This window comes from Jatropha curcas, chromosome 10 (assembly GCF_041381405.1).
Source record: "Jatropha curcas cultivar XTBG-Jc1 chromosome 10, XTBG_Jcur_1.0, whole genome shotgun sequence".
NCBI lineage: Eukaryota > Viridiplantae > Streptophyta > Magnoliopsida > Malpighiales > Euphorbiaceae > Jatropha > Jatropha curcas.
In genome coordinates this window covers 22,574,282-22,586,020 of record NC_143160.1, presented here as the reverse complement: position 1 = coordinate 22,586,020, position 11,739 = coordinate 22,574,282, and positions in this window count along the sequence as shown.

Here is an 11,739-nt window from a genome sequence, read left to right as displayed (position 1 = left end):
TTATGGTCCTTGATGGATACCTAAAGAATAAGACAGGGGCATCAGTCAATAGTGAAAGCTAATAAAGAGAAGAAATCAATTTCCAAGGATAAAGATCATACTTACATTAGTGCAACTAGGCAGAGTCAACAGATAGTGGCTTACTGTGTGCGTATCCAGCATGCCTTGCAAGGCCAACCCTATGCCTATAGATATAAAAGTGAACGAGGCACTTGGGGAATGTTCTGGCTTATCAACCAGGATAGCAGTGACCAACACCTCAGTGTCAGAACCCTCTTGACGCACTTATCGCATTGTTGCTGCAATAATAAAGAATAGATAATAAGCAGTCAAATAATGCACTGGGCAATGCATAGAAAGTAAGGTGATACTTACCCAAGAAGGGGCAGCTCCCTCATCCCCTGCTGCTTCTTCTTCCTCCTCCGTAACTGGTTCATCGTCAATAGACGGAGGCACTCGTACCAATAATTAAGTCCGAGCAAAAATCGCGTAAGCACCGAGTACAAAGTCAGTCACATGCTCAGTGGTTGTTGTGCTCATCCACGTCGCAGCAATCTCCTGCTTTCCTTTTATCCCTCGGGTAGCCAGCATATAGTAAGGGACTCCATGTGGGACTCTCCTGTATAAACCACCTAGCTCCCACTCATACACTATCTTTTCGAGGTAAAACATTACATAGAATAGAGTGGGCAGGAGCAACCTCTACTGTTGATATGGTACAGCCATTTGAATAAAGTCTGGAAATTTAGCGAGTTGACCCCACGGGTATTTCTGTGTCTACACAGAGACAATGAATAATGATTGGCACAAATTAAGAGAAATGAATCAAGTTCTAGTGTCTCAGTGAAAAAGAGAGTTACAATGGTCCACTACAGGTTGTTCAGCATTAGTCGAAATACAGAGGGATTAGAAGTGGTGTGAGCATGCTGCTTACCAACCTCCATGCTAGACCTCAGGGTAGAGTCTTCTCGTCTGCTCCGGCACCAAAACCAATAAGCCAAGGCATAGGCAACACCCGATGCTCACAAGCCTAGGTCTATATAAAAGAAGACATGCAACAATTAATTGTAAGATATAGACAAATGGAAATAATGAAGTGAACAAAAGAGCTGAATTTGCTATTTTACCTCTATGACACGCCGGTAACCTATCTTCAAATGGCTACCTCTCACACAAAGGTCGATGTTGTAGTACAAATACGATAAAGCAGCTGCTCCTTAGCTCTACTGTCTAGTCTTGTCAACATCTTGCATCGGGGGCAATAACGCTAAATCCACGTCACTCCCATGGTTGGTGAAGAGAGTGGTCGCCAACAAGTAGAACAAAAAAGCTCAAGCCACTGTGTCCACCTCCATTGCCTCCACACGCGCGATGCTTTTCTGCAAAGCAAAGCATTGTGAGTATACAAACTTAATAAGTGCAAGGCACAACATATGCATGTTTATTGCAGGTTACGGGAGAAATACCAACAAGAGTATGAAATTATTACTTTAATGGAGTAAGGCACACAAAGTGGCGCTAGCCACTTTATTAGTGTCGTGCGCCACATTGTTAGGCCCTCATGCCACGAGCCTAGTTCTATGCCTACTTAGGCAACGCAGAAGCGAATAGGAGCATGCCTCAACCAGTGTGGCGCACACCATAGTGGCGCAGACAGATGCGGATTGCACCAAATGGGTTCCAATCTACCTAGCTTTTGATTTCTAACCTATTATTTCTATGTTTCTACTGTTCCTAGTGCATGAAAATAAAAAATAAGGGTTCCGAATTACCTCGGCCGTGCCCCAATAAAGATGCCCGGGTAAATCCAACCGCAGTCTCACAAAATCATTAGCCGTGGGAACAACCTCCTGTAATCTCATCCCGAAGCTCAACTCCCGTGTAACTAGAGCTATAATGTGGCCTTCGAGAATTTAATTATCGATATCTTCAGCAACCATGATGGTTTATGAGAAGAAAGAGGAACAAAGAGTCTTTCAAAAGCTTTTGAAAACGAAAGGTTGAAAATGAAACCTAAAAGGTTTGCTTTTACCTTTATATAAGTTATATAGGTTTATTGGGCCTAGTTATGGCCTTTGGCCAATCTACTGTGACACAGCTCTTATGCTTAGCTGGAAACCTAACATGGCTCAGCACCTCAGCAGGGGCATCACCGCTGGTCATAAGTAAAATTTTCGAGCCAACAGGTAATATTTTTCTTGTTTTATGTGCAATGGCACGATTCTCAATAATTTCACATATTTTCATGCAAAGTCATGCAATTTCACATATTTTTATCCAAAGTCATGCAATTCCATATATTTTTGTGCAAAGTCATGCATTTTCATATATTTTCATGCAATGTCACGCATTTTCATAAGAACACGCTTTTTCGGGTATAATCACGGAACTTTTGGCAATAACCTTTTGGCCAAAGGCCTTTGTTTCTTGTTAGCAAAATTGCTTCTTGCAGGTAAAAATGACACCCGTCCAAAGTGATGGACTTCAAACCAAGTCGTTCAAAGAACGCACCCGTCCAAAATGACACACTTCAAACCAAGCTGTTCAAGGAACTCACCCATCTAAAGTAACTCATTTCAAATCGAGTCGTTCAAAGAACGCACCAGTCCAAAGTCACACCTATCCAAAGCGATGTATTTCAAATCAAGTTGTTCAAAGAATGCACCCGTCCAAAGTGACACTTTCCAGGTCAAGTCGCCAAAAGGGCACATTCATCCGCCTAAGACGTCAACCACCACCATGACACAATTCTTCTATCAAGTCTTGCCAAAATTGGCACCCCTCATCAGCAAAGTCGTCAAAATGGCACACTTTTTACTTCTAAGCCGTTCAAAAAAAGCAATCGAGTCCAAAGTGATGCCCACCTTGTCTAACCAAGACACAACAAATTTAACAACTGTCAAGTAAGTATTTCTTACTTGCACGTCTACTTTACACTTTGACGACATCTTACTTAAAAAGCAAGATATCATCAAAGTGGGTGCAAACTATAGACCCTCAATTTTTGCCCCTAAAAGGACTTAATGATGATAACTTTTTTTTTGCATAAAATGGAATCAGGACATGTCATCGCTCTGATTTTCGGACTGATGGTTCATGTCTAGGAAAAATGAGTTGTTTGACCGTATTTAATTTTTCGAGTTTCTAGCAGTTTCGTAGCAAAACCGAGCTTGGGAAGCGCCTCGGATTCGCTCAAGATGCATGGATTACAAGTGGGAAACTCTTGCATTTTCTCTCCTCACTCTTGATTCTAAGTTAAATCTTATGATTCTAACATGGATCTGAAGTTTATTCATTCATTCTGAAAACACTTCCCTGAACTTCGTAATCAAAGATCCATAAACACGCTCATTTGATGAAAACTTGGACTATTCAATAAAGATTAAAGCTCACTTCCCCTAAAATCTTTGGATTTTCTTCAAAACTAGGTAACTCCAAAGAGTTCCAACCCTTTTCCTTCATCTTTTTTCTCTTTTGGTGCATTATAAACACCTGCTTTACATTGGTTATGAGGAAAACCCATGATCAACCAAAAGCCCCTGACTGTGTTAGTAGTGGCACACAGCAATAGTCCATGGCGCCACGCCATTACTCCATGGTGCCATGCCACTACGTGTGGCGCACGCCACTATGGCTTATTCAAGTGGCCTTGTAAATTTATTATGAGTTTCTTGATTAGGGAAATGTCTGCAGTCCCCTATTAGTGGCACACGAACCTTCGTTTCAGGAACTTAGTGGATAAAAATCAATAAAACAACTCTGATTCAGGGTCCTATTTGAGCCAAATACTAAGCAATCTTGCTTTATATCGCTTAAATGACTCATTACGGCCCAAATAACAAATAAAAATGAGATTTAGGTAGTGATAGTCATAGGTATTCATCGTTCATGATGAACTTCATTCTTGAACCCTAATCTCGTTCCAAGTTAAAAATTAATCCTTTTATCTTGTTGTCATTTACTTTATTGCCATTTAAGTTTCTGCCTTTTATATTTCAAAGTCATTTACTTTTATGCACCTTTACCATTACATTGTCCTTTATTTAATGAGCTAATCATTGTTCACTAACCTGGTTAACATTCATTCTTGATTCTTTTATGTTAATATTATTATTATTGATTCTGAATGTGTGTGATTCTTATTTGATTCATTATTCTATTCTTATGATTGATTCATTTCTTTTTATCAAGCTTGATTTAAGAGTCCATAATGGATTCCATAAATTGCTTATTTGTAATATTATTGGATTTAGGATATTTCAATAGGCTATAAGTTGTAACTCTTTTCTCATTTCCCCTTTCTTTGCTTGATTATATTTTATGCTTTATTTAATTATTATTGTTCATGATTGCCATGTTTCAAAATTGCATTACAACCTATTTTTTTACCTTAATTAGAGTTAATCATATTATTAAGATTGTGAATGAGTTGACAATGAAGGAGGCCGATGTTCAACTGGACGGTCCGAGTGCCTAACACCTTCCCGTGATCGTACCTGACTCCCTTACCTAGTCTTTGGTTAAAAATTGAATTAGTTGTTTCCAAAGTAATGATTGGTTCGTACTTTTTTTTCTCTAAAAGAGGGTGGCGACTCCAAAAATAAAGTTCTTACTAAAGTAAGAGCTATTTTTACAAAATCTTTTTTCAAAATAAAGTCGCATATTTGAGGACGTTAAAAACAGGTTTAATAAGAGAAACCAATTTTTACAATCTTAAAATAAACCAAGCCCAGTTTTCAATTCTCCGTTTCCTCACTAGGTGCACCACACATAATAGCATGCGCCATTTCTCTTGTGGCGTGTTGGGTTTCCCAAACCAGAGCCTAGAAATGAGCAAAAATAATGTTTGGATACTAATGAAGTGGTGTGCACCACACATATGGCGCGCCATGACTTTGTGCGTGTGCCACTTCTTACACAGACCAAAGTCTGTTTGGTTGATCATAGGTTTTCCTCACAATCAATATAGAAAAGGTGATTTTAACCACCAAGAAGAAGAAAAAGATAAGGAAAATGAAATATGACTCTCAGATGTTATCTTGTTTTGAAGAAAACCTAAAGATTTGAGTGCAAATGTTCGAGAACACCCAAAAGCTTTGTTCCTTGATGTATAATCTAAGATTCAGAGATTAAAATGAGTGTTTGTTGGAGACTGATCACGAAATTTAAAGGCTTTGTTAAAAACTAATTGCTCTCTTAGATTTAAGGTTATAAAACCTGTTTATAGATTAAACCTTAAGATTGAGTAATAAAATTGTAATAGTTTTCCCTTAGAATCAAATTTCAACCCCTAAACCTTTAAACAAATGGCCTATTTATAGGCAAATGGGGATTAGGTTAGCCCTAATTTTGGGGCATAGGTAGCACGGGCCACTGTTGGGCAAGGAAATGGGCCAGCCCGATTCTTGCGAAATCGGTGGCATGCAAAACGAGGCAGTGCACCAGCTTACTGGGCCCTATTTCGATGTGAAACCCCTGAAAATCCGAAAACATAAAAATGGTCTAATGGCTCAATTTTCTTAAATCTGGATTACCGATGCAAGAATCAAGTCCATTGAATGTCTAGAACTCGTTTTCTGTTAAAAAGGTTATCATCACGCAGAGTGTTGAGGCAAAATTTAAGCGTCTGCAATATGATCATTGTATCTTTCGGAACATTAAATAGAAAGCGATTATTTTTCATCCATGTTTAACTAAAATCACTTAACAAATTCCTCCAACTTAAAGGAAATTGTCCTACATTAGGTTAACCAAAATTACAACTGAAATTAGGATGATTTATCTAATTAGCTTAAAAAGTGCAACATGATTCCTCAATACTTGAATTGTCTTCACCATGTTGTGAGGGCATTATTGATTTTGGCCTAAAATATAGGTTTTAGAGGGCCTTTATTATTTAAAGGCATGTTTATATATTTCTTATATTAGAGGGAATCAAATGCTATACTGAGTTGTACTTCTTAATTGTAATAAGAATTAAATTATTAGTTAAACTGCAATTAGAATCCTAAATAAATAGTAGAAATCTATATATATATATATATATATATATATATATATAGTTATAAATAGGTGATATTTTATATCAATATATATTAATTAATACTACTCAATTTTATAAGCTTCATGTTAAATATTCTCTTTAACCCGTCTTCTTCTTTCTTTTTAATTTTCAGCATGTAATCTGGCTCTTCTCCACAAGTATGAAGCCAAGCCACGATAGGCTTAAAGATGCATATGACAGACCACAAGATATAGAAATTAATGAGTCAAATGTTAGAATATAGAAAGATGTGAATAAGGAGAGATTTGTAATACTGCTCTCACCACCCTAGTGCCAGTATGCGAGACGGAACCTTAAGTAAGCTAAGATGCTGATATCATACTTAGAGAAGAGGAGTTAGTGCCTTCATAGGGAAAGTGTAAAAGTTTTATTTTAATGCTACCTAGATCGTTTTGTCCAGAAATTATTTAATAGAAAAATTGTTAACGGAAGCGTACCTTGATCCATAGCTATTGATTACCTCGTTAAGGCAATTCGATTCTCACCATAACAGTACATCTATGTTTCTTCACTCTGGCCTTTTATCTGTAAGTTCTCTCCTAATGGTCAGAGAATTATTGACAGCAACGGGAGTTTTCTTTTCACGTTCTCTCAAACAACCTATCACCGCTATGTGTTTGAGGTAGTCGACACACTCTCTTAACCTACGCTGTTGATTTCCTTGATCTTTTATAAGATAGAGGAAGGGTATTAAAACCCTAACTGGTCTTCATTCCATTAAGTCCAATAACCATTATCTTGGGCCACCTTAATTTGAACTAGCCCTTTAATTACATAGGCCACATAGATTATTAAAATAATCTAACAATCTCCCACTTGGCCCATGTGCTTTTCTTGAATCTATTATATTAGCTTTAATTAGAATTGAAGTGATTAGATTATGGCAGTCACAAGTCATCAATCGACATGATTCCTTCCATATATCACAGACCATTTTTCAAGTCATAAATCCTTAATTGAGAAATGATGCAACAAATAATATATTGTTACAATCAACATTATTGTTATCTCACTTAAACCATTCTTGTATACATCTATATGTGGTTAACAAATAAATAAGCAAAACACATCTTTAATTGAATTTCCAAGTGTCACAATAATATATGAGCAAAATAACCATATATATATATATATATATATATATATATATAAGTTTGAATATCATGCTAACAAGGACTTATCTATAACACCCATCCTTTCAACATGGCCAGTGAAGATTTTGGGTGGTAATCCTTTAGTTAGCAGATTTGCTATCATCAGATCAGTACCGATATACTCAATTGACACCTTGTGTTTTTGCACTTCTTCTTTCACAAATAGGTATTTTAAATCCATGTGCTTTGCACCCTTAGAATACCTATCATTTTTAGAGAAGAAAACAGCTACGGAATTATCGCAATAAATTCTCAACGGTCTAGCTATACTGTCGACAATGCCTAGACCTGAGACAAAGTTTCGCAACCACAATGTGTGAACAGTGGCCTCAAAGCATGCGACAAATTTTAGCCTCCATTGTGGAAGTAGCAATGACAGATTGCTTTCCACTTTTCCATGAAACTGCTCCTCCAACTGGGAGAAACAAGTAGCCAAATGTAGATTTTCTCAAATCTACACAACTGGCATAGTCTGAATTCGAGTATCCCACTACTTCAAGATGGGTAGACTTTCTGTAAGTGAGTAGATGATCCTTAGTGCCTTGTAAATATCTAAGTACTTTCTTTGCAGCTTTCCAATGGTCCATCTCGGGATTATTTTGATATCATCGTAACATTCCGACGGTGAAACTAATATCCGGTCTAGTACATGTTTGAACATACATTAAGCTCCTAACTACTGACACATAAGGAATAGACTCCATCTCTTTACGTTCCAAATCAATTTTAGGACATTGCATTTCGTTGAACCTATCTCCTTTTTGAATTGGAACTGTTCCTACAGAGCACTTTTCCATTCTAAATCTCTCTAAAACCTTGTCAATGTAAGCTCTTTGAGGCAATCCTAACAATCCTTGTGACCTATCACGGAATATTTCTATTCCTATCACATAGGATGCCTCACCCATATCTTTCATTTCAAAGTTCTTAGAGAGAAAACCCTTTACATCATGTAACAAGAAAAACATCATTCGCAGCAAGAAGGATGTCGTCAATATATAGGACTAAAATAATGAACTTGCTCCCACTGACCTTCATATAGATACACCGATCAACAGTGTTTTTTGTAAACCTATATGAAGTGATGGTATTATTGAACTTAAGATAACATTGACGAGAAGCTTGTTTCAGTCCATATATTGACTTCTTTAATTTACACACTAAACTTTCCTTTCATGTGGTCACAAATCCTTCCGGTTGGTCCATGTATACTTCTTCCTCTAAGTCCCCATTAAGAAAAACGGTCTTTACATCCATTTGGTAAAGCTCTATATCATAATGAGCTACCAAAGCCAAAATAATTATTAAAGAGTCCTTTTTGGAAACTGGAGAAAAGGTCTCTTTATAGTCAATGCCATCCTTTTGAGTGTAACCTTTAGCAATAAGTCGGGCGATATATATTTCAATGTTGCCCTTAGAGTCCCGTTTAGTCTTGAAAACCCATTTACAACCGACTTGTTTTAAACTCCTAGGAAACTCAACCAAGTCCTAAACTTGATTATCACTCATTAATTTCATTTCTTCTTTCATGGCATTAAACCATTTTTCAGAATTATCACATTCCATGGCTTTCTGGAAAGAGACTAGATCCTTATCAATGCTCAATTCACATTCATGCTCAAATGAGTACACTACATAATCACTAAAAATAGATGGCCTTCTTTGCCTTTCTGACCTCCGTAATACCATTTCTTGTGGAACCACTTGCTCATTTGTGACTTGTTCATTATTTATTGGTTCATCATTTATATGGTCATTTTGTGGGTTTGGAATGTTATTTTGTTGTTCAACCATGTTGTTAAACCGTGATACAACCAAAGGAACAACAATCGAAGAAGAGACATTAGGAAAATCCACCTGAGTTGGACTTTCAATCTGAATCTCTTGCACATCCACTTTACGTGGTTCACCACTCCACTAATTTGTCCATTTTTAATAAACCGAGCATTACCAGACTCTACAATTCTCGCACTATGGTTAGGATAATAAAATCTATACCCTTTTGACTTTTCAGGATATCCTATGAAAAATCCATTAACCTTTCTAGCATCAAGCGTTTTTTCATGTGGATTATATATCCTGACTTCTGCTGGGCAACCCCAAACATGAAGATGTCATAAACTAGGTTTCCTTCCCATCCAAAATTCATAAGGGGTCTTAGGAACTACTTTTGCTAAGAACCCTATTAAGCAATATGCAGCGGTCTTTAATGCATGCATCCATAATGATAAAGGTACAGTATTGTTACTTAACATACTTCTAACCATTTCCATTAGTGTACGATTATGCCTTTCAGCTACACCATTCTGTTGAGGTGTACCCGGCATTGTGTATTGCGCACATATGCCTCGACTTTTAAGGAACTTTGCAAATGGACCTGGACATTGTCCATTTTCATTAAACTTACCATAAAATTCACCACCTCTATCAGATCTTAGAACTTTAACTCTTCTATTTAACTGCCTCTCTACCTCATTAATGAATATCTCAAGGATATCCACTGATTGAGACTTTTCATGCAGCAAATATACATAACCATACTGTGAGAAATCATCAATAAAAGTGCTAAAATACTTTTCACCGCCCCAAGAGGGAACGTCGAAAGGACCACATATATCAGTGTGTATAAGACCTAGTAATTCACTGCTTCTTGTGGCTGGATTCTTTAATGTGTGTTTAGTTTGCTTACCTTTAATGCAATCTATACACACATCCTAGTCAGTAAAATCCAATTGAAGTAAGATTTCACCTTTCACTAACCTCAAAATTCTTTTCTTTGGATATGTGACCTAACCTTTGATGCCACAAGAAAGCAGAACATTCATTATGTGCACTACGTTTATTGCCTATATTGTGCTCAACATTAAACAAGGATTCAAATAATTTAACATCAAGATTAAAACGATACAAACTATCAATTAAAGTACCAGAACCATAATAGTACTTATGTTTGTACAATGAAAAAACACCATTACCAATCTTGAAATTAAAACCAATATTGTCCAACCTCTCTACAGAAACTAAATTTCTAGCACATTCAGGAACATAGAGACACTTTTCAAGATCCAAATAACAACCAAAGTCCAGGATCAATCTATAAGTCTCAACTCCTTTTATTTGTGCCTTCATTCTGTTTCCCATGTTTAAGAACTTTTCAGTTTCGTTTATGGGTTGGATCAAAAGGAATCCCTTTCTTTTCGGACAATCCTTCTTGAAGTGATCATTCTTCTTACAGAAGTAGCACTTCAACTCCTTACGGATTTGACCCTCATTCACCTTCATTGGGGCTTTGTCCCTTTTCTTACATTTCTTCCCTGATTTGTTGCTGCTGCTACTAGCTCCATTATGAAAAGTGAGATTGACAAAGTGTTCCTTCATTTTCTTTAGTCTCCCTTCCTCTGTATCAGCAGGGCCTTGATTTTTTGAATGTTCCATTTTTCCTAAAGGGTGTTGTAATTCACCTGGAACTGACCAAACTCAAGAGGGAGTGAGTTAAAAATGAATTGAACTAAAAAGGACTCACTCACATCCATACCCATCGATTTCAATTTGGCTGCCAAATTTTGCATCCTAGTCACATGATCATGAATGGATCGTGACCAATCAAACTTCTTGGTCGTTAGCTCACTCATTAAGGACCCTAGTATGGATTTGTCACCTGTATCCGATTGGGAGTATTCCTTAATCTTCAACATGTACTCTCTAGCATCGTCCGTTTTGGGCATTGATGGCTTAACATTTTCAGTCATTGTCATCCTCATTAAGTTCAAGCTCAGCCTATTAGACCGCTCCCAAGCCTCATAATGAGACTTGTCAGCTTCTGTACTGGTCTCTATGATGGTTGTTAGCTTTTCAGAGACTAATGTCAGATCTAAGTCCAGAACTCCTAACTGATAATGGATTTGTTCAGACCAATCAGCATAGTTCAATCCATTGAACTTAAACAACCTAGTGCCCATAGCGAACATGTTAGAAGAAACTGCAGCATAATACATATACTCGTACGTTAACACTTTAAGAAAAAAACTTAAATGGCTTCAAACAAATAACAAACTTAATTATGCATTTAAATTCACCTTTGGGTAATACTTAAATACATAGCTTTAATCAATAATGATGCCAAAAATAAAATACTCTAATAGACCTTAATTAATGCACAGGAACTCGCAAATTGATATGCCATTTAAAGAGCAGAGGCACGCCCGTGCTTCTCTCTAGAACTCAGGGCACGCTCGTGCTACATTACAGCACAGCCCGTGCTACTCTTTGGAGTTTAGGACACGCCCATGCTAATTACAACACAAACGGTGCTGTTCTCTGAGGTCTGTAGCACGCCCGTGCTCATTACAGCACGCCCCGTGCTACTCTCTTGAGTCCATAGCAAGCCCATGCTCATTACAGCATGCCCGTGCTCCTTTCTAGAGTCCAGTTGTAGCAATAATATAGCAAGAAAATATATATGTTACCTTTGGGTATACATACATAGTTATCAAATACATGATAGGTCTCTTTGACGCCATT